The 25453-nt window shown below is 42.1% G+C and overlaps 1 protein-coding gene across 1 annotated transcript in view; it reads left to right on the top strand.

Annotated features, from left to right (window-relative positions):
* Positions 1–13924: 13924 nt before the first annotated feature.
* Positions 13925–25453, top strand: part of LOC142150935 (phospholipid scramblase 2-like) — a 116267-nt gene continuing 104738 nt past the window's right edge. The window contains exon 1 of the mRNA XM_075206135.1: positions 13925–14046. The gene's annotated coding sequence lies outside the window, so the exon portion shown is untranslated. The remainder of the gene's footprint in view (positions 14047–25453) is intronic.

The following is a 25453-nucleotide window of genomic DNA, read 5'->3' as shown; positions in this document are numbered from 1 at the left end:
AAGGATTACATCTAGACAGGGAGCTTGTGGGGTGGGATTTATGGTCATGTTATCAACAGAGATAGAAATGTCAGGTATGCTCTTGTTGGTGGGTGGGAATATTATTAACTCTGTTTTAGAAAGATAAAGTTTGAGTTGGCCAGAGGACATCCAAGATGAAATGGCAGAAAGTCAGTCAGTTACACGGAACAACACAGATGTCGAGAGATCGGGAGAGGATAGATAAATTTGGGTATCATCCGCAGAGAGATGATACTGAAAGCCAAAGGAACTTATTAGATTTCCAAGAGAAGCGGTATAGATAGAGAACAGCAGAGGACCTAGGACTGAGCCTTGTGGTCTCCAACTGATAAAGGAAGAGGAGCAGAGGTGGCCCCAGAGAAATTAACAGTGAAAGAGCGATTAGAGAGGTAGGTACCACAGCAATATATATGTGAGGAGGAGCACGAGGAGATGAATGCAATGCAGAGTATACACGGGCACACAGAACTTGATCCCACGATGATATGCACAATATAATAATAACTGAGCAGCACTGCACAAATATACAGAGTCACAATAACTATCCAGGCAAATAGGAAACACAGTCAAATGATAGCAATAGTCTCAGTGGATAGGGAACTCTGGAGGAGAACAAACTCAGTCCAGCTAGATATGCAATACACAAGCACAGTCAATGAGAAGTATGCATACCGCGGTTCAGGAGAGCAGGCTGTCAGAGAGACGTGCAGGGATACCTGAGCGGCTGAAGGCCGGCAGGAGGAGAGACCACTGGAAGATGGAAGCGGTAACCAAGTTGGTGCAGCGCACAGTAGGTAGACCAGCATGAACAAGGCAATACTCAGGAAGCAGTAGTATATGGAACTGGACACCTGGAGAACACCGGAGAGTTGAGGCGGTCTGATAACCAGTAGCTGAGATGAAAGCAGCGGAGCGCTGACCCGATGAAGACAGGCGAGTTGAAATGAGCAGGAACACTGTAGAAGCACGGAGACAGCGGATAGGAATCAGCTGGTGCAGTCACGATGAACACAGGAGTGTTGAAGTGAGCAGGATTGTGTAGAAGCACAGAGGCAGCGGATAGGAATCAGCTGGTGCAGTCACGGTGAACACAGGAGAGTTGAAGTGAGCAGGATACTGTAGAGGCACGGAGGCAGCGGATAGGAATCAGCTGGTGCAGTCACGATGAACACAGGAGAGTTGAAGTGAGCAGGATACTGTAGAGGCACGGAGGCAGCGGATAGGAATCAGCTGGTGCAGTCACGATGAACACAGGAGAGTTGAAGTGGTCTAGAAACCACAAACGAACAACAGGAATCAGCAGGAGCTGAATACACGAGGAAACACAGGAACACCTTCAAAGGCTCATGGGGAATGAGACTCCAAGATCAGGCAACGAGGTATTGACCACAGGTGCTTAAAATAGGGAGTGTTGCCTGATCAGCCAATTAACTAAAAGCAACAGGTACTGAAGGTTTGAAAGGGCTGCACATGCGCAGACCCTCAGGATGGTGGACGGCCACGGTTCCTAAACACACGAGAAGCGGCACTCACAGTCCGGTGAGTGACAGTACCCCCCCTTTTAAAGGTGGGCACAGAACACCTGGAACCGGGCTTGTCCGGATACTTGGAGTAAAACTTCTTAAGAAGAGCTGGAGCGTTAAGATCTTCAGCTTTGATCCATGAGCGCTCCTCAGGACCAAAGCCCTTCCAATGAACGAGGAAACGTAGAACTCGCGAAATTTTTGCATCCAAAACGTGAGTAATCTCAAAGTCCTCCTCTTGATGAATTTGAACTGGCCGAGGTGCTGAAGGAGGGACCGAGAAACGGTTGATGATAAGAGGTTTGAGCAAAGACACATGGAAGGCATTGGAAATACGAAGGTTCTTAGGAAGTAGAAGTTTGAAACAAACTGGATTTATAACTTGAATGATCCTATACGGACCAATAAAACGAGGAGCAAACTTCATAGATGGGACCTTCAAACGGATATTTTTGGTTGATAACCAAACACGATCTCCAATTTTCAGTGGTGGAATAGCCCGTCTCCTTTTATCTGCAAAAGACTTATATCTGGCAGATGTCTTCTTTAAACAGGTTTTGACCTGAGACCAAATATTTTTGAAGGTTTGGCAAACAGTCTCTACAGCAGGAACTTGGGTGGGAGGGAGGGCAGGAAATTCCGGAAAAGACGGATGGTGACCGTAAACCACAAAGAATGGAGTCTTAGAAGATGACTCATGGTACATGTTGTTATGAGCGAATTCAGCCCATGGAAGCAATTCTACCCAGTTGTCTTGGTTGGCTGACGAGAACATCCTTATAAAAGTCTCAAGATCTTGATTGACCCTTTCAGTTTGTCCGTTTGATTGAGGATGGTAGGAAGATGAGAGTGATAATCGTATGCCCAAGGTCTTACAGAGGGTCCGCCAGAATCTGGAAACGAATTGTACTCCTCTATCTGACACAATCTCGAACGGACATCCATGAATACGAAATATTTCTTTGATGAAATACTCAGCCAGAGTAGAAGAAGAAGGCAAACCAGACAAGGGAACGAAATGCGCCATCTTCGAAAATCTGTCCACCACTACCCAAATATTATTGCAGTTTTTACTAGGAGGAAGATCAGTAACAAAGTCCATACTAATATGGGTCCATGGCTTGGACGGAATGGGTAGTGGTTGAAGCAAACCCGCTGGAGTTCTGCGGGGAGTCTTGAACTGGGAACACAATTCACATGCGGCTACAAAATCTTTGACATCTCTCCTGATAGAAGGCCACCAGTAACTTCGAGAGAGAATTTCAAAGGTCTTGCGTTCACCAGAGTGTCCAGAAAAACGAGAAGAGTGAAACCACGAAAGGATTTTCTTCCTAAGAGCAGGAGGCACGAGGGTTTTCCCAAATGGTAGCACCTTAGTGGAAGAAGCAGCCAGAGAAACACATTTGGGGTCTAATATAGAGTGGTTGGGACCCTCTACAATGTCTGAGGACGTCACAAAGGCTCGAGATAGAGCGTCTGCTTTTTTATTCTTAGCAGCTGGTTTGAAGGTTATGATTAACTCAAAACGAGAAAAGAAAAGAGACCATCTTGCTTGACGAGGATTCAAACATTGAGCAGACTGTAGATATGACAAATTCTTATGATCAGTAAAAATTGTCACAGGATGACGAGCTCCCTCCAACAAGTATCTCCACTCCTCTAATGCTACTTTAATAGCCAGCAACTCCTTGTTCCCGATGGTGTAATTCTTCTCCGCAGGCAGAAGACCCCGAGAGTAAAAAGCACAAGGATGGAATTTTTGTTGCTCCGATCTTTGGGAGAGAATGGCTCCTAAACCAACATTAGAGGCATCTACCTCTAGGAAGAAGGGAAGCGTCACATCAGGCTGTCGAAGAATGGGAGCAGAGGAGAAGGACTCTTTAAGAAACTGAAAGGCTTGAAGAGCCTCAGATGACCATTGCTTAGTATTGGCCCCTTTATGAGTTAGGGCCACAATAGGAGATGCAATCGAGGAAAAATCTTGAATGAAGCGTCTATAGTAATTAGCAAAACCTAAAAAACGCTGAATTGCACGAAGAGTAGTTGGCTGAGGCCAATGTAACACAGCATTCACCTTTTCTGGATCCATCTGCAGACCAACTCCGGAGACAATATATCCCAAAAATGGAATCTGGGGCAACTCGAATGAACATTTTTCTAATTTGCAGAATAATGAATTTCTCCGGAGTCTGGAAAGAACTTCTGCCACATGTTGGTGATGAGAAGGCAGGTCCTGTGAAAAGATCAATATGTCGTCCAGATAGACGACGACACAAACATATAACAAGTCCCGGAAGATCTCATTAATGAAGCCCTGGAAAACAGCGGGGGCATTACATAACCCGAAGGGCATTACTAAGTATTCATAATGCCCATCTCTGGTGTTGAAAGCTGTCTTCCATTCGTCACCGGACCTGATTCTAATTAAATTGTAGGCACCACGAAGATCCAACTTGGTAAAGATCCGAGCTCCCTTAAGACGATCAAATAACTCAGTAATAAGTGGAATGGGATACCGATTTTTCATGGCATTAAGTCCACGAAAATCTATGCAGGGGCGTAGTGATCCATCCTTCTTTTTTACAAAGAAAAACCCGGCTCCAGTGGGAGAAGTAGAAGGTCGAATAAATCCTCGCTGGAGATTCTCTTGGATGTATTCACATGTAGCTTGAGTTTCAGGTAACGAAAGTGGATACACACGACCCCTGGGAGGAGTCTTGCCAGGTAGAAGATCAATCGGACAATCCCACGAACGATGAGGAGGAAGACGTTCAGACTGAGTTTTATCAAATACATCGGCAAACGAAGCATACTGAGGAGGGAGTCCCGGTGAGGAAGGTGAAATGGAGGATTGCTGTATTTTAAGAGGAACGACTTGAGAGAGACAACGATGATGACATTCAGCTCCCCAAGACGTAACTTGAGGAGTGCGCCAGTCAATCTGGGGAGAGTGACATTGAAGCCATGGAAGGCCGAAAACAATCGGACTTGTAGTTACGGGAAGAATTAAAAATGAAATCTCTTCTTGGTGTAATACACCAATCTGAAGGGTTACTGGAGACGTACTCTGGGTGATGAGACCATTGATAATGCGTGATCCATCAATAGCAGTCACAGTAATAGGTGTTTTCAAGGTAATCACTGGTAGGGACCATTGATTCACGAGGGATTTAGAAATAAAGTTTCCCGCAGCTCCAGAGTCAATAAGTGCTTGGGACTTAAAGGATTTGGTAGCAAAGGAAACTGTAACATCAAAAGCACAGACTTTTAATTTCGTAGAACATGGAGAGGACTCCAGGGACCCTAACTTCACCTCTCCAGAACTGGTAAGGGCCTGGCATTTCCCGATTTTTTTAGGGCATGAATTGAGCATATGTGTGGAATCAGCACAATAGATACAAAGTCTATTCTTTACTCTTCGGTCCCTCTCCTCTGACGTTAATTTGGAGCGTCCTATCTCCATGGGTATCACCGGAGAAGAAGCTGGACGAAGTTGAGGACTTGAGCGAAGAGGTGCTTTAACTGAAGTTGTTTTTTCAGACTCTCTTTCACGAAATCTCATGTCTACACGGTGGCAAAGAGAAATCAAATCTTCTAAAGAAGTAGGTAGTTCTTGAGTAGTCAGTGCATCTTTAATTTTATCAGAAAGCCCCTGCCAGAAGGCGGCAATTAACGCTTCAGTGTTCCACTGAAGTTCAGAGGCTAATATCCTAAATTGAATGACGTACTGGCCTACTGTACGAGAACCCTGACGTAGACGGAGGATGCTGGATGCAGCGGAAATGACACGACCTGGTTCATCAAACACACTTCGGAACGTGGAAATAAATTTGGCACTATCCTGTAATAATGGATCATTTCTCTCCCACAGAGGGGAAGCCCATGCGAGAGCTTGTCCGGAAAACAAGGAAATGAGATAGGCCACTCTGGAACGATGAGTAGAGAAATTTTGAGGTTGGAGCTCAAAATGAACTGAGCATTGATTGAGAAAATCCCTACATGTTTTGGGGTCTCCATCATACTTTGACGGAGTAGGCAGGTGAAGCGTGGAAGCCGTAGACACCTGGGATGGCACTGGGGAAACGGAGGAAAGCACAGGAGCATCAACAGTAGCTGTGATATTTTTCCCAGATGTTCCTTGGGAGACTAACGCCTGGTAACATTGCAGCAACAGCTGTTGGCGAGCATCCTGTTGTTCCTTACGGGTAACCAGATGCTGCAGCATCTCTTTAGCTGTAGGTTCCGAATCTGGGTCTGTCATGGCCTGATCTTACTGTCACGGGCACTAGGAGTCTTTACCCAGGTATCACCAGATGATGGACTTACCAGAGCAGTATAGTTGGTAATATGGTACTCTGGTAGCGGGGTGACCACGGAACAGGAGACAGCAGATGGTAAGAGAATGCTCGAGAAAAGTCTATGACTAGCAGCACTGGTAATAGGTAGATAACTGTACACGAGGAACTAGATGGACAAGGAAACGTGAGGGTAGTCAGTGATCTGCGGATAGCAAGTTGTACCACTGCTATAGTGAGGAGGAATGTCCAGGAGTAACGAGGAGGTAGTGAGAGTCAGCGGTCTGCGTATAGCAAGTTGTACCGCTGTCTAGGTGAAGGAATGAAATCCAGGTGAAGGTATCAGGGGAGTCAGTGGTCTGCGTTAGCAAGTTGTACCACTGCTATGTGAGAGGATACTTGAAACTGGTGTCACAGGGAACAGGAGACAGTGGTCTGCATCTAGCAAGTGGTACCACTGCAATATATATGTGAGGAGGAGCACGAGGAGATGAATGCAATGCAGAGTATACACGGGCACACAGAACTTGATCCCACGATGATATGCACAATATAATAATAACTGAGCAGCACTGCACAAATATACAGAGTCACAATAACTATACAGGCAAATAGGAAACACAGTCAAATGATAGCAATAGTCTCAGTGGATAGGAACTCCGGAGGAGAACAAACTCAGTCCAGCTAGATATGCAATACACAAGCACAGTCAATGAGAAGTATGCATACCGCGGTTCAGGAGAGCAGGCTGTCAGAGAGACGTGCAGGGATACCTGAGCGGCTGAAGGCCGGCAGGAGGAGAGACCACTGGAAGATGGAAGCGGTAACCAAGTTGGTGCAGCGCACGGTAGGTAGACCAGCAAGAACAAGGCAATACTCAGGAAGCAGTAGTATATGGAACTGGACACCTGGAGAACACGGGAGAGTTGAGGCGGTCTGATAACCAGTATGTCAGACGCCGTCTCCGTGCTATGCCTGCCGCACAGAGACGGACGTCTGCTTCTGTGACTGAGCGCTCGGTTGCCAGGCAACCGAGCGTACTTCCGGGTCAGCGGTCGCGCGTTCCGTTGCTAGGCAACGGAACGCTTCCTAGTAACTCCGGCGGTGGTGTTTAGCGTCACCACCGCCAGTGATTGGTCTGCACCTGTATAAAAACCTCACTCTGGCACATGGAGAGTGCCAGAGTATTAGGTCTCATCCTAGCTCCAGCGTTCCTGTGTACCGTTTCCAGCGCTTCCTGTGTATTACCCGGCTTGTTACTGACTACCCCTGTTCTGTGCTCCCTGTGAACTTGACCTCGGCTTGATATTTGACTCTTCCTCCTGTGCTTCTGACCTCGACCCGGCTTCCCTGACTACGGCTTTGAACTATCCCTTGGACATCTCCTGAATTCACGGTTTGGACTGGGCCTGTACGACACCGCTTTCATCTACTGCTTCACTGATTACTCCCTTAGAGGACCGCGACCTGCGTGTTCCCGCAGCTAAGACCACACTTCCTTGCGGGGGTCCCTGGTGAAAACCAGGAACACGTTAGACTCCGCACCTCTTGGGTGAGTAGTGCAAAAATCAGTAAGCAAATACCCTAAATCTGTGACACAGTAGCTGAGATGAAAGCAGCGGAGCGCTGACCCGATGAAGACAGGCGAGTTGAAATGAGCAGGAACACTGTAGAAGCACGGAGACAGCGGATAGGAATCAGCTGGCTGCAGACACGATGAACACTGGAGAGTTGAGGTGAGCAGGACTCTGTAGAAGCACGGAGACAGCGGATAGGAATCAGCTGGCTGCAGACACGATGAACACAGGAGAGTTGAGGTGAGCAGGACTCTGTAGAAGCACGGAGGCAGCGGATAGGAATCAGCTGGTGCAGTCACGATGAACACAGGAGAGTTGAAGTGAACAGGATACTGTAGAGGCACGGAGGCAGCGGATAGGAATCAGCTGGTGCAGTCACGATGAACACAGGAGAGTTGAAGTGAGCAGGATACTGTAGAGGCACGGAGGCAGCGGATAGGAATCAGCTGGTGCAGTCACGATGAACACAGGAGAGTTGAAGTGAGCAGGATACTGTAGAGGCACGGAGGCAGCGGATAGGAATCAGCTGGTGCAGTCACGATGAACACAGGAGAGTTGAAGTGAGCAGGATACTGTAGAGGCACGGAGGCAGCGGATAGGAATCAGCTGGTGCAGTCACGATGAACACAGGAGAGTTGAAGTGGTCTAGAAACCACAAACGAACAACAGGAATCAGCAGGAGCTGAATACACGAGGAAACACAGGAACACCTTCAGAGGCTCATGGGGAATGAGACTCCAAGATCAGGCAACGAGGTATTGACCACAGGTGCTTAAAATAGGGAGTGTTGCCTGATCAGTCAATTAACTAAAAGCAACAGGTACTGAAGGTTTGAAAGGGCTGCACATGCGCAGACCCTCAGGATGGTGGACGGCCACGGTTCCTAAACACACGAGAAGCGGCACTCACAGTCCGGTGAGTGACACTTAGTCAGTGCAGACTCTGTGGAGTGTTGAGAATGAAAGCCAGACTGAAGAGGATCCAACAGGTTGTTTGCAGAACGGAAGCGTGTTAGACGAGTGTAGTTAAGACTCTCTAGGAGCTTGGAGGGGCACGGGAGCTGAGAGATGGTACAGTAGTTTGAGAGGGTAGTGGGAAGGAATTGAGCTGATTGCTTGTTGAGGAAGAGGATACCATTTCTAGTCTGATCTTATCAATCTTGTCCCTAAAGTAAGAAGCAAGATCCTGGGCACTGATAGTAGACAGAGGGTTCGGGGTGGGAGGATGGAAAAGAGATTTAAATGTGTTAAAAAGGCATTTAGGGTTAGAAGCCTGAGCATACATAAGAGATTGGAAGTATGTTTGTTTTGCAGTGTTCAGAGCCTTTTCATAGGAGCGGTAGATAGAAGTATTTGTGAAGAAGTCATTAGTGGTGCGAGATTTATGCCAGTGACGTTCTGCTTTACGGGAAAGTTTTTGAAGATTTTGCATTGCTGTAGTGTGCCACCGGTTGACATCGAAGTCGACGTGAAGTATGTAGGGTCGCTGGAGCCACTTGAACAAGGGACGTTGCTAAGGTTTGGTGAAAATGAGGTACTGCCATCTCAGGGGAGGGGAATGTAGAGATAGGGGAGAGAAGGTGTTGGAGAGAGGTGAAAAATTGTTGAAGAATAATAGAACTAAGATTTCTGTGGTTATGAGGAGGCTTGGTAGAGTTAGACAGTAGAGAGGTAGAGCAGTGGGGGTGAGCATGTGTTAAAACAACCAGTGCGGCATAAACTTATAGAACAGGTAGCAGAGGTCTTCACCTTTAGCAGCCGCCTTTCCGTAGAGACTGGTTATGCTCACAGGTACTCAGATGCCCCCAGGTCTTAAACTTAAAGTAGTATAAGTTTATACTTACACAGCTGCGTACAGGTACAGGAGATGACACACGGAACAGCGGCGGACCAGCGATCTGCAGATTGGATGAAGCACCGGAGGGGTTGTCAGGTATCAGCACGGTCGGGGTCACAGATGAGGGTTCGGAATCCAGGGACAGGCAATAGGTCAAGGTCACAGGCAAAGTCTCAGAATCCAGGGGCAGGCAAAAGGGTCATGCACAGGTAGTCAAATCCAGGGGTAATACAACAACAAAGGCACAGGAGCAGGCTAAGGCACAGGAGAACTGAACTATAACCGGCAGGGAGGCTAAGCCCTCCCTGCCTTATAAACAGGCACTGGCCAATAGGAGCAATAGTGTAATCAGCCCTAGAGGCTGTCATAATCTGTTTCATGTGCTAATTAGCGCGTGCCCGGCTGGACCCAATGTCGGGACGCGGCGCTATGTACTGCAGCGTCCCGACTTTTGCCTAGGCAACAGCCGGGACTAGCCCTGGAAGTGACGTCCCGGTCGTCATAGCGACGGCCGGGACGCAGGTGATGGAGTCGTGGCGGCTGGGCACCGCCACGGCTCGTAACAGCGTGTAAAAGACTGAACCTGTTTCAGCATGACCTTGCTAACCACAGCAAATAAATCTAGTATGACCCTGAACTTAGCTACCTTGGTCGCCGGTAACCCACCAACGTATCATCTCAATGTCCAATTACAACAATGTCGCTGTTGGCCCCTCAGTCTTCTCAACTTCAGCTGACATCCCTAGCACCACAAATAAGGCCTGTGCCAAAAACAAAACCTCCTGACAACCAGCAGACTCAACTGGAACTAGAAACAAAAAATAAGGCAAATAATGCGCCACACCACGTGGCCCGCCATGATGCACCAGTGAATGAATAAACTAAAACACACAAAAAAGGCACACAACACTGCACAAACCATGGGCAAGCATTTGTCCACATAAAAACCCGTCATCCAACTTAAAACCCAAATACTGAAAAGATTAGAGTTGTAGGGGAAGGAGACGGAAAGCCAAATATACATCAAGCTTCTCCCGTAACACAGCTGACCCATACTCTTAAACTAAAGCCAAAGCCTACTCAAATGATACACCACCTGGAAAACATCCCCATCAATTGAGTCATTCACCGACAACCCTGGAGGGTGGTTCAAATCTTGTATTAAATGGGAATAACTTGGTTTATTTTTGAACACCTTCCCCCACTGGAGACAAAGTCAAATCAGGTATAGGAGGGGATGGGAAAGGACCATTCTCTTCAAACTTACTTTTGGATACCTTCTCCTGCACTACATGAGGCATCTAGTGAGTCAACTTTAAATTACGGGGAGAACAACAACAAATAGTCCCATGAAAAGGCAGCCGAAACCGTAAAAAATCGTTCATGCAATAACAGAGTAGTTTGACTATATGGGTACCACCCCAACCATTAAGACTACTCACCCAAAACCACCAGGGAAAAAGCATTGGAGAGGGAGGGACCTCTGACCCGGAATGTTCAGAGGTTAACCAGGCGTCCAGTACAATCCGTGCTGGCATGACCCCCTCCACACATGGAGCAAGCATGTGTTAAGCAAACATTGTACGTAACATGGGTACAGAGCAGGATAATACATACATGGATGCAATTAGCAGAACAAATCATATGACATACAGAAACAAGTCAGCATCAGGCATGACAGGGACACACAAGGAATTTAGCCTGAACGCACGCAAGACACTGGGTAGGACCCTGCCTGTGAGAGCTTACATTCTAGAGGGAGGGAGTAGTGAGAAACAATAGGAACCAAAGGGACATTAAGTTGCACTTTATTCTTTCTGTACTGACTGTAAAAACGCTGTTTCCTGGATGTTTGAAAAATCTATCGATCCTATGGAAAAGATATATCCCCTTTCAACGTTAGATCATACTATATCTAACTGAAACTCTCATATAATTAAAATGTTCTATGCTCTAATTAATTATTTAGACCTATAGATGTAAGAGATTCCTCATATCTCTTCACGGAGACTAAGTCGGGTTGCCTTGACAAAGCTTAGCAGAGTGAAACGCGCGTCGGCGTTACACACGCTGTTTCTCCTCTGCTATATATAACATTATTTAGTGTGAATGCTATAGGGTTGAATCCAGTTTCTACTCCCTGGTTCTACTAACTCATGCTCTCATAGATTAGATATGTGAAATTCCTTAGCAGTGCGGCTATAGATTTTACAGCTGCTGCTATTTCTGGCACATACTATTCGCTTCACTATATAATGAAGTGAGACAGTCTAAGCATATCCTTAGTCTCCATGAAGAGATATGAGGAATCTCTTACAGCTATAGGTCTAAATAATTAATTAGAGCATAGAACATTTTAAATATATGAGAGTTTCAGTTAGATATAGTATGATCTAACCTTGAAAGGGGATATATCTTTTCCATAGGATCGATATTCATTTGGGGAAAACACAGGATTCTCTTTAAGATTAAGGACATAATACCTAGTCTTATTACCATTTAAATTTCTAAACCAATTAAAACTTTATACCTGAACACATTCCAATATAATGAATTCTCAATTAGGGATTTTTGTCCTGTTATGACTTATACCTTTGAGGTTTTAGACTCAACCCTGTTTGTGATACATCTCGACAAGAGGAGTTTATTACAATTCCCTCACAGTTAGCATTCACTCTGGAACTATAATGTATTATTGGGGAAACAGCGCGTCTCAATAGTTCGTCTATCGATCTTAACAGTTATTATTTTCTGGGTCATTTTGTCATACACTTGTTTTTAATATTTCACTACTAACCAATGTCATAAAAGTCATATTATTTTAATGTATATCAATAAAGTCTTTATATTATTTTAACAATCCAATTATCCTTTGAGTGCCCCTTAGACACATAAGGTGTTCTATAGTTTGTTTCTCAGATTGTTCCTTTTGTGTGGGTGCACCTACCTCTAGATGTGGTTCCAATATAAATAATGTAATACCAAGAGATAGTTATATTTGCTAATCTGGAGGATTAAGGATTGTCCTGGTGCGATAGAGGTGGTTATTAATAAACTGATGTTGGATGAGAAGGCCTGGCTTGCAATCTCTGTTCCAGTTCATCCCAAAGGTGCTCGATGTGGTTGAGGTCAGGGCTCTGTGAATTCCAGTCAAGTTCCTCCACACCTAACTCATCAAACCATGTCTCTGTAGTCCTTGCTTTGTGCACTGGGGCACAGTCATGTTGGAATAGAAAAGGATCTTCCCCAAACTGTTGTCACAAAGTTGGAAGCATAGTATTGTCAAAAATGACTTGGCGCTGAAGCATTAAGATTGCCCTTCACTGGAGATAAGGGGCCTAGCCCAAACCCTGAAAAACAGCCCCATACCATTATCCCTCCTCCACCAAACTTCACAGTTGACATAATGCGGTCAGGCAGGTAACGTTCTCCTGGCATCCGCCAAACCCAGACTCGCCCATCTGACTGCCAGAGGAGTGTGAGTCATCTCTCCACAGAACACGTTTCCACTGCTCCACAGTCCAGTGTCTGTGTGCTTTACACCACTCCATCCGACACTTGGCATTGGTCTTGGTGATGTGAGGCTTGTATGCAGCTGCTCGGCCATGGAAACCCATCCCATTAACCTCCCGCAGCACAGTTTTTGTGTTTACATTAATGTCAGTGGAAGTTCGGAACTCTTCAGCTATGGAATCAGCAGAGCGTTGGTGACTTTTACGCACCATGCACCTTAGCAGTCGTTTAACCCACTCTGTGATTTTACGTGCTGACCATGGAATATCCAGCAGGAATGAAATTGCACGAACTGTCTTATTACAAAGGTGGCATCCTATCACAGTACCACGCTTGTAGTCACTGAGCTCTTCAGAACGACCCATTTTGTATCACAAATGTTTGTAAATGGAGACTGCATGGCTGGTGCTGGATGTTATACACCTCTGGCGACGGGTCTGATTGACACACCTCAATTCAAAAATTAACAGGTGTGGTTAAATACTTTCATATAGTGCATGTATTGTGTTCTCCTACAAGATCCTGTGTCTGATGTTATCCTCAGTATCACTTCTTACTTCATTATCACTTCTCTTGTCCTGAATGCTGGTTGTAACTTTCATTGTATGTGTGTAAAGCATTGCACAGTACCACTTCTTCTGTCCTGAATGCTGGATGTAACTAGTACTGTATATGTGTAGAGCATTGCACAGTACCACTTCTCTTGTCCTAATTCCTGTATGTAACTAGTACTGTATATGTGTAGAGCATTGCACAGTACCACTTCTCTAGGTCTGATTCTTGTATGTAACTAGTACTGTATATGTGTAAAGCATTGCACAGTACCACTTCTTCTGTCCTGAATGCTGGATGTAACTAGTACTGTATATGTGTAGAGCATTGCACAGTACCACTTCTCCCGTTCTGTAACTGTTATATCTGTGTGTAAATTATAACCAGCATTTCAGCAGGTGAAGATATTATAACTCCTGAGGGTGAGGTCTTACACTGACTCAGGGGTGTAATTACAGCTATAAAATGTTGGGATATGTTGTAACACATACAATACAGACCTCACGAGGAACGGACACAGTAATAATGTCCTGTTATTTCACAGACATGAAGTTTACAAGATTACAACACTCACTTCCTGCTATAGTCCTCAGCTCTGGCAGGAGAACACAGAGACATCTCACAGGGGGAGAGAGCGCAGGAAGCAGAAGGGAGCTAGCGAGAGACACAGAGTGTACAGCAGACTGCAAGTGACAGCTACAAGCAGAGACAGCAAGAGACAGAAAAGAGGTAACACAGCAGTAGAGGAACGTGTCTGGTGTGGATGTAACTGAGGTCATGTTACTTGTGTTGTTACAGAAGTGATTCTGTATATGGCATGGTGTAGTCTATACTGGACTGCATGTATAGTGCACTGGGTAGTAGTGTCAATTCTTGGCTTACTATATATATATATATATATATCTATATATATCTATATATATATATATATATATATATATATATATATATATATATATATATACATATATATATATATATATATATATATATATATATATATATATATATATATATATATTTGATAGACAAAAGACTTTATGGTTTAACGTGTCCGATTATACACTTATACACAGACATGGAGACCTGATTCATTAAGGAACTTAAAATAAGAACTTTCTTATTTAAGTATTCTGGACAAAACCATGTTACAATGCAAGGGGTGAAAACTAGTTCTGTGTTTTGCACATAAGTTAAATACTGACTGTTTTTTCATGTAGCACACAAATATCAACTTTAAATTTCAGTGTACAAATAAGCTATCAAGTATTTGTGTAAGAAACTTCTTAATTTAACTTAATTTAACTTCCTTAATGAATCAGGCCCATAGTATGCCATCACATCTAGTATGTAGCACCAAACTTGCATACATACATATATAAATTACAGTCCATAAACCAGGACTAAGGGGAGGCTGTGGGGACTATCATCTGTGTATTCCAGTGAACACACAAATCTGTGAATAAGCAGCTCCACCATTGTGTGAGTGACAGCAATCTGACTCCATGATAGTGCTGAATCTGCAGCTAACCACAGGATGTGATGACATACCATGTCTGTATTGTGTGACAGCAATCTGACTCCATGATAGTGCTGAATCTGCAGCTAACCACAGGATGTGATGACACCATGTCTGTATTGTGTGAGTGACAGCAATCTGACTCCATGATAGTGCTGAATCTGCAGCTAACCACAGGATGTGATGACACCATGTCTGTATTGTGTGAGTGACAGCAATCTGACTCCATGATAGTGCTGAATCTGCAGCTAACCGCAGGATGTGATGACATACCATGTCTGTATTGTGTGAGTGACAGCAATCTGACTCCATGATAGTGCTGAATCTGCAGCTAACCACAGGATGTGATGACATACCATGTCTGTATTGTGTGAGTGACAGCAATCTGACTACATGATAGTGCTGAATCTGCAGCTAACCACAGGATGTGATGACATACCAGGTCTGTATTGTGTGAGTGACAGCAATCTGACTCAATGAAAGTGCTGAATCTGCAGCTAACCACAGGATGTGATGACACCATGTCTGTATTGTGTGAGTGACAGCAATCTGACTCCATGATAGTGCTGAATCTGCAGCTAACCACAGGATGTGATGACACCATGTCTGTATTGTGTGAGTGACAGCAATCTCACTACATGATAGTGCTGAATCTGCAGCTAACCACAGGATGTGATGACATACCATGTCTGTATTGTGTGACTGACAGCAATCTGACTCCATGATAGTGCTGAATCTGCAGCTAACCACAGGATGTGATGACATACCATGTCTGTATTGTGTGAGTGACAGCAATCTGACTCCATGATAGTGCTGAATCTGCAGCTAACCACAGGATGTGATGACACACCATGTCTGTATTGTGTGAGTGACAGCAATCTGACACCATGATAGTGCTGAATCTGCAGCTAACCACAGGATGTGATGACACCATGTCTGTATTGTGTGAGTGACAGCAATCTGACTCCATGATAGTGCTGAATCTGCAGCTAACCACAGGGTGTGATGACACCATGTCTGTATTGTGTGAGTGACAGCAATCTGACTCCATGATAGTGCTGAATCTGCAGCTAACCACAGGATGTGATGACACCATGTCTGTATTGTGTGAGTGACAGCAATCTGACTCCATGATAGTGCTGAATCTGCAGCTAACCACAGGATGTGCTGACACCATGTCTGTATTGTGTGAGTGACAGCAATCTCACTACATGATAGTGCTGAATCTGCAGCTAACCACAGGATGTGATGACACCATGTCTGTATTGTGTGAGTGACAGCAATCTGACTCCATGATAGTGCTGAATCTGCAGCTAACCACAGGATGTGCTGACACCATGTCTGTATTGTGTGAGTGACAGCAATCTCACTACATGATAGTGCTGAATCTGCAGCTAACCACAGGATGTGATGACACCATGTCTGTATTGTGTGAGTGACAGCAATCACCCTCCATGATAGTGCTGAATCTGCAGATAACCACAGGATGTGATGACACCATGTCTGTATTGTGTGAGTGACAGCAATCTGACTCCATGATAGTGCTGAATCTGCAGCTAACCACAGGATGTGATGACACCATGTCTGTATTGTGTGAGTGACAGCAATCTGACTCCATGATAGTGCTGAATCTGCAGCTAACCACAGGATGTGATGACATACCATGTCTGTATTGTGTGAGTGACAGTAATCTGACTCCATGATAGTGCTGAATCTGCAGCTAACCACAGGATGTGATGACATACCATGTCTGTATTGTGTGAGCGACAGTAATCTGACTCCATGATAGTGCTGAATCCGCAGCTAACCACAGGATGTGATGACATACCATGTCTGTATTGTGTGAGTGACAGTAATCTGACTCCATGATAGTGCTGAATCCGCAGCTAACCACAGGATGTGATGACACCATGTCTGTATTGTGTGAGTGACAGCAATCTGACTCCATGACAGTGCTGAATCTGCAGCTAACCACAGGATGTGATGACACCATGTCTGTATTGTGTGAGTGACAGCAATCTGACTCAATGATAGTGCTGAATCTGCAGCTAACCACAAGATGTGATGACACCATGTCTGTATTGTGTGAGTGACAGTAATCTGACTCCATGATAGTGCTGAATCTGCAGCTAACCACAGGATGTGATGACATACCATGTCTGTATTGTGTGAGTGACAGCAATCTGACTCAATGATAGTGCTGAATCTGCAGATAACCACAGGATGTGATGACATACCATGTCTGTATTGTGTGAGTGACAGTAATCTGACTCCATGATAGTGCTGAATCTGCAGCTAACCACAGGATGTGATGACACCATGTCTGTATTGTGTGAGTGACAGCAATCTGACTCCATGACAGTGCTGAATCTGCAGCTAACCACAGGATGTGATGACATACCATGTCTGTATTGTGTGAGTGACAGTAATCTGACTACATGATAGTGCTGAATCTGCAGCTAACCACAGGATGTGATGACATACCATGTCTGTATTGTGTGAGTGACAGCAATCTGACTCAATGAAAGTGCTGAATCTGCAGCTAACCACAAGATGTGATGACATACCATGTCTGTATTGTGTGAGTGACATATCTTTATATATACTCCCAGTACTCTCTGTCCCTCCATAGTAATCCTGCACTATATCCTGTATTGTTCTGTATATCTTATATATACTCCCAGTACTCTCTGTCCCTCCATAGTAATCCTGCACTATATCCTGTATTGTTCTGTATATCTTTATATATATACTCCCAGTACTCTCTGTCCCTCCATAGTAATCCTGCACTATATCCTGTATTGTTCTGTATATCTTTATATATACTCCCAATACTCTCTGTCTCTCCAGAGTAATCCTGCACTATATCCTGTATTGTTCTGTATATCTTTATATATACTCCCAATACTCTCTGTCCCTCCATAGTAATCCTGCACTATATCCTGTATTGTTCTGTATATCTTTATATATACTCCCAGTACCCTCTGTCCCTCCATAGTAATCCTGCACTATATCCATGTATTGTTCTGTATATCTTTATATATACTCCCAGTACTCTCTGTCCCTCCATAGTAATCCTGTACTATATCCTGTATTGATCTGTATAACTTTATATTTACACCTAGTACTCTCTGTCCCTCCATAGTAATCCTGCACTATATCCTGTATTGTTCTGTATATCTTTATATATACTCCCAGTACTCTCTGTCCCTCCATAGTAATCCTGCACTATATCCTGTATTGTTCTGTATATCTTCATATATACTCCCAGTACTCTCTGTCCCTCCATAGTAATCCTGTACTATATCCTGTATTGTTCTGTATATCTTTATATATACTCCCAGTACTCTCTGTCCCTCCATAGTAATCCTTCACTATATCCTGTATTGTTCTGTATATCTTTATATATACTCCCAGTACTCTCTGTCCCTCCATAGTAATCCTGCACTATATCCTGTATTGTTCTGTATATCTTTATATATACTCCCAGTACCCTCTGTCCCTCCATAGTAATCCTGCACTATATCCATGTATTGTTCTGTATATCTTTATATATACTCCCAGTACTCTCTGTCCCTCCATAGTAATCCTGTACTATATCCTGTATTGTTCTGTATATCTTTATATTTACTCCTAGTACTCTCTGTCCCTCCATAGTAATCCTGTACTATATCCTGTATTGTTCTGTATATCTTTATATATACTCCCAGTACCCTCTGTCCCTCCATAGTAATCCTCTACTATATCCTGTATTGTTCTGTATATCTTTATATTTACTCCTAGTACTCTCTGTCCCTCCATAGTAATCCTGTACTATATCCTGTATTGTTCTGTATATCTTTATATATACTCCCAGTACTCTCTGTCCCTCCATAGTAATCCTGCACTATATCCATGTATTGTTCTGTATATCTTTATATATACTCCCAGTACTCTCTGTCCCTCCATAGTAATCCTGCACTATATCCTGTATTGTTCTGTATATCTTTATATATACTCCCAGTACTCTCTGTCCCTCCATAGTAATCCTGCACTATATCCTGTATTGTTCTGTATATCTTTATATATACGCCCAGTACTCTCTGTCCCTCCATAGTAATCCTGCACTATATCCTGTATTGTTCTGTATATCTTTATATATACTCCCAGTACCCTCTGTCCCTCCATAGTAATCCTGCACTATATCCATGTATTGTTCTGCATATCTTTATATATACTCCCAGTACTCTCTGTCCCTCCATAGTAATCCTGTACTATATCCTGTATTGTTCTGTATATCTTTATATTTACTCCTAGTACTCTCTGTCCCTCCATAGTAATCCTGTACTATATCCTGTATTGTTCTGTATATCTTTATATATACTCCCAGTACCCTCTGTCCCTCCATAGTAATCCTCTACTATATCCTGTATTGTTCTGTATATCTTTATATTTACTCCTAGTACTCTCTGTCCCTCCATAGTAATCCTGTACTATATCCTGTATTGTTCTGTATATCTTTATATATACTCCCAGTACTCTCTGTCCCTCCATAGTAATCCTGCACTATATCCATGTATTGTTCTGTATATCTTTATATATACTCCCAGTACTCTCTGTCCCTCCATAGTAATCCTGCACTATATCCTGTATTGTTCTGTATATCTTTATATATACTCCCAGTACTCTCTATCTCTCCATAGTAATCCTGTACTATATCCTGTATTGTTCTGTATATCTTTATATATACTCCTAGTACTCTCTGTCCCTCCATAGTAATCCTGTACTATATCCTGTATTGTTCTGTATATCTTTATATATACTCCCAGTACTCTCTGTCCCTCCATAGTAATCCTGTACTATATCCATGTATTGTTCTGTATATCTTTATATATACTCCTAGTACTCTGTGTCCCTCCATAGTAATCCTGCACTATATCCTGTATTGTTCTGCATATCTTTATATATACTCCCAATACTCTCTGTCCCTCCATAGTAATCCTGCACTATATCCTGTATTGTTCTGTATATCTTTATATATACTCCCAGTACTCTCTATCCCTCCATAGTAATCCTGTACTATATCCTGTATTGATCTGTATAACTTTATATTTACTCCTAGTACTCTCTGTCCCTCCATAGTAATCCTGCACTATATCCTGTATTGTTCTGTATATCTTTATATATACTCCCAGTACTTTCTGTCCCTCCATAGTAATCCTGCACTATATCCTGTATTGTTCTGTATATCTTTATATATACTCCCAGTACACTCTGTCCCTCCATAGTAATCCTGTACTATATCCTGTATTGTTCTGTATATCTTTATATATACTCCCAGTACTCTCTGTCCTTCCATAGTAATCCTGCACTATATCCTGTATTGTTCTGTATATCTTTATATATACTCCCAGTACTCTCTGTCCCTCCATAGTAATCCTGTACTATATCCTGTATTGTTCTGTATATCTTTATATATACTCCCAGTACACTCTGTCCCTCCATAGTAATCCTGTACTATATCCTGTATTGTTCTGTATATCTTTATATATACTCCCAGTACTCTCTGTCCCTCCATAGTAATCCTGCACTATATCCTGTATTGTTCTGTATATCTTTATATATACTCCCAGTACTCTCTGTCCCTCCATAGTAATCCTGTACTATATCCTGTATTGATCTGTATAACTTTATATTTACTCCCAGTACTCTGTGTCCCTCCATAGTAATCCTGTACTATATCCTGTATTGTTCTGTATATCTTTATATATACTCCTAGTACTCTCTGTCCCTCCATAGTAATCCTGTACTATATCCTGTATTGTTCTGTATATCTTTATATATACTCCCAGTACTCTCTGTCCCTCCATAGTAATCCTGTACTATATCCATGTATTGTTCTGTATATCTTTATATATACTCCTAGTACTCTGTGTCCCTCCATAGTAATCCTGCACTATATCCTGTATTGTTCTGCATATCTTTATATATACTCCCAATACTCTCTGTCCCTCCATAGTAATCCTGCACTATATCCTGTATTGTTCTGTATATCTTTATATATACTCCCAGTACTCTCTATCCCTCCATAGTAATCCTGTACTATATCCTGTATTGATCTGTATAACTTTATATTTACTCCTAGTACTCTCTGTCCCTCCATAGTAATCCTGCACTATATCCTGTATTGTTCTGTATATCTTTATATATACTCCCAGTACTCTCTGTCCCTCCATAGTAATCCTGCACTATATCCTGTATTGTTCTGTATATCTTTATATATACTCCCAGTACACTCTGTCCCTCCATAGTAATCCTGTACTATATCCTGTATTGTTCTGTATATCTTTATATATACTCCCAGTACTCTCTGTCCCTCCATAGTAATCCTGCACTATATCCTGTATTGTTCTGTATATCTTTATATATACTCCCAGTACTCTCTGTCCCTCCATAGTAATCCTGCACTATATCCTGTATTGTTCTGTATATCTTTATATATACTCCTAGTACTCTCTGTCCCTCCATAATAATCCTGTACTATATCATGTATTATTCTGTATATCTTTATATATACTCCCAGTACTCTCTGTCCCTCCATAGTAATCCTGTACTATATCCTGTATTGATCTGTATAACTTTATATTTACTCCCAGTACTCTGTGTCCCTCCATAGTAATCCTGCACTATATCCATGTATTGTTCTGTATATCTTTATATATACTCCCAGTACTCTCTGTCCCTCAATAGTAATCCTGCACTATATCCTGTATTGTTCTGTGTATCTTTATATATACTACCAGTACTCTCTGTCCCTCCATAGTAACCCTGTACTATATCCTGTATTGTTCTGTATATCTTTATATATACTCCCAGTACTCTCTGTCCCTCCATAGTAATCCTGCACTATATCCTGTATTGTTCTGTATATCTTTATATATACTACCAGTACTCTCTGTCCCTCCATAGTAATCCTGTACTATATCCTGTATTGTTCTGTATATCTTTATATATACTCCCAGTACTCTCTGTCCCTCCATAGTAATCCTGTACTATATCCATGTATTGTTCTGTATATCTTTATATATACTCCCAGTACTCTCTATCCCTCCATAGTAATCCTGTACTATATCCCTGTATTGTTCTGTATATCTTTATATATACTCCCAGTACTCTCTGTCCCTCCATAGTAATCCTGCACTTTATCCTGTATTGTTCTGTATATCTTTATATATACTCCTAGTACTCTCTGTCCCTCCATAGTAATCCTGCACTTTATCCTGTATTGTTCTGTATATCTTTATATATACTCCCAGTACTCTCTGTCCCTCCATAGTAATCCTGCACTATATCCTGTAGTGTTCTGTATATCTTTATATATACTCCCAGTACCCTCTGTCCCTCCATAGTAATCCTGTACTATATCCATGTATTGTTCTGTATATCTTTATATATACTCACAGTACTCTCTGTCCCTCTATAGTAATCCTGTACTATATCCTGTATTGTTCTGTATATCTTTATATTTACTCCTAGTACTCTCTGTCCCTCCATAGTAACCCTGTACTATATCCTGTATTGTTCTGTATATCTTTATATATACTCCCAGTACTCTCTGTCCCTCCATAGTAATCCTGCACTTTATCCTGTATTGTTCTGTATATCTTTATATATACTCCTAGTACTCTCTGTCCCTCCATAGTAATCCTGTACTATATCCTGTATTGTTCTGTATATCTTTATATATACTCCTAGTACTCTCTGTCCCTCCATAGTAATCCTGCACTTTATCCTGTATTGTTCTGTATATCTTTATATATACTCCTAGTACTCTCTGTCCCTCCATAGTAATCCTGCACTTTATCCTGTATTGTTCTGTATATCTTTATATATACTCCCAGTACTCTCTGTCCCTCCATAGTAATCCTGTACTATATCCAGTATTGTTCTGTATATCTTTATATATACTCCCAGTACTCTCTGTCCCCCCATAGTAATCCTGCACTATATCCTGTATTGTTCTGTATATCTTTATATATACTCCCAGTACTCTCTGTCCCTCCAGAGTAATCCTGTACTATATCCAGTATTGTTCTGTATATCTTTATATATACTCCCAGTACTCTCTGTCCCTCCATAGTAATCCTGCACTATATCCTGTATTGTTCTGTATATCTTTATATATACTCCCAGTACTCTCTGTCCCTCCATAGTAATCCTGTACTATATCCTGTATTGTTCTGTATATCTTTATATATACTCCCAGTACTCTCTGTCCCCCCATAGTAATCCTGCACTATATCCTGTATTGTTCTGTATATCTTTATATATACTCCCAGTACTCTCTGTCCCTCCATAGTAATCCTGTACTATATCCAGTATTGTTCTGTATATCTTTATATATACTCCCAGTACTCTCTGTCCCTCCATAGTAATCCTGCACTATATCCTGTATTGTTCTGTATATCTTTATATATACTCCCAGTACTCTCTGTCCCTCCATAGTAATCCTGTACTATATCCTGTATTGTTCTGTATATCTTTATATATACTCCCAGTACTCTCTGTCCCTCCATAGTAATCCTGCACTATATCCTGTAGTGTTCTGTATATCTTTATGTATACTCCCAGTACTCTCTGTCCCTGCATAGTAATCCTGTACTATATCCTGTATTGTTCTGTATATCTTTATATATACTCCCAGTACTCTCTGTCCCTCCATAGTAATCCTGCACTATATCCCGTATTGTTCTGTATATCTTTATATATACTCCCAGTACTCTCTGTGCCTCCATAGTAATCCTGCACTATATCCTGTATTGTTCTGTATATCTTTATATATACTCCCAGTACTCTCTGTCCCTCCATAGTAATCCTGTACTATATCCAGTATTGTTCTGTATATCTTTATATATACTCCCAGTACTCTCTGTCCCTCCATAGTAATCCTGCACTATATCCTGTATTGTTCTGTATATCTTTATATATACTCCCAGTACTCTCTGTCCCTCCATAGTAATCCTGCACTATATCCTGTATTGTTCTGTATATCTTTATATATACTCCCAGTACTCTCTGTCCCTCCATAGTAATCCTGTACTATATCCTGTATTGTTCTGTATATCTTTATATATACTCCCAGTACTCTCTGTCCCTCCATAGTAATCCTGTACTATATCCTGTATTGTTCTGTATATCTTTATATATATATATATACTACCAGTACCCTCTGTCCCTCCATAGTAATCCTGTACTATATCCCGTATTATTCTGTATATCTTTATATATACTCCTAGTACTCTCTATCCCTCCATAGTAATCCTGCACTATATCCTGTATTGTTCTGTATATCTTTATATATACTCCTAGTACTCTCTGTCCCTCCATAGTAATCCTGTACTATATCCTGTATTGTTCTGTATATCTTTATATATACTCCCAGTACTCTCTGTCCCTCCATAGTAATCCTGCACTATATGCTGTATTGTTCTGCATATCTTTATATATACTCCCAGTACTCTCTGTCCCTCCATAGTAATCCTGTACTATATCCTGTATTGTTCTGTATATCTTTATATATACTCCCAGTACTCTCTGTCCCTCCATAGTAATCCTGCACTATATGCTGTATTGTTCTGCATATCTTTATATATACTCTCAGTACTCTCTGTCCCTCCATAGTAATCCTGTACTATATCCTGTATTGTTCTGTATATCTTTATATATACTCCTAGTACTCTCTGTCCCTCCATAGTAATCCTGCACTATATCCAGTATTGTTCTGTATATCTTTATATATACTCCTAGTACTCTCTGTCCCTCTATAGTAATCCTGCACTATATCCAGTATTGTTCTGTATATCTTTATATATACTCCCAGTACTCTCTGTCCCTCCATAGTAATCCTGTACTATATCCTGTATTGTTCTGTATATCTTTATATATACTTCTAGTACTCTCTGTCCCTCCATAGTAATCCTGTACTATATCCTGTATTGTTCTGTATATCTTTATATATACTCCCAGTACTCTCTGTCCCTCCATAGTAATCCTGCACTATATCCTGTATTGTTCTGTATATCTTTATATATACTCCTAGTACTCTCTGTCCCTCCATAGTAATCCTGTACTATATCCTGTATTGTTCTGTATATCTTTATATATACTCCCAGTACTCTCTGTCCCTCCATAGTAATCCTGCACTATATCCTGTATTGTTCTGTATATCTTTATATATACTCCTAGTACTCTCTGTCCCTCCATAGTAATCCTGTACTATATCCTGTATTGTTCTGTATATCTTTATATATACTCCTAGTACTCTCTGTCCCTCCATAGTAATCCTGCACTATATCCAGTATTGTTCTGTATATCTTTATATATACTGCTAGTACTCTCTGTCCCTCTATAGTAATCCTGCACTATATCCAGTATTGTTCTGTATATCTTTATATATACTCCCAGTACTCTCAGTCCCTCCATAGTAATCCTGTACTATATCCTGTATTGTTCTGTATATCTTTATATATACTTCTAGTACTCTCTGTCCCTCCATGGTAATCCTGTACTATATCCTGTATTGTTCTGTATATCTTTATATATACTCCCAGTACTCTCTGTCCCTCCATAGTAATCCTG

Source organism: Mixophyes fleayi, chromosome 4 (genome assembly GCF_038048845.1).
Source record: "Mixophyes fleayi isolate aMixFle1 chromosome 4, aMixFle1.hap1, whole genome shotgun sequence".
Classification (NCBI taxonomy): Eukaryota; Metazoa; Chordata; class Amphibia; order Anura; family Limnodynastidae; genus Mixophyes; species Mixophyes fleayi.
This window is presented reverse-complemented; position numbering and strand designations above follow the sequence as displayed.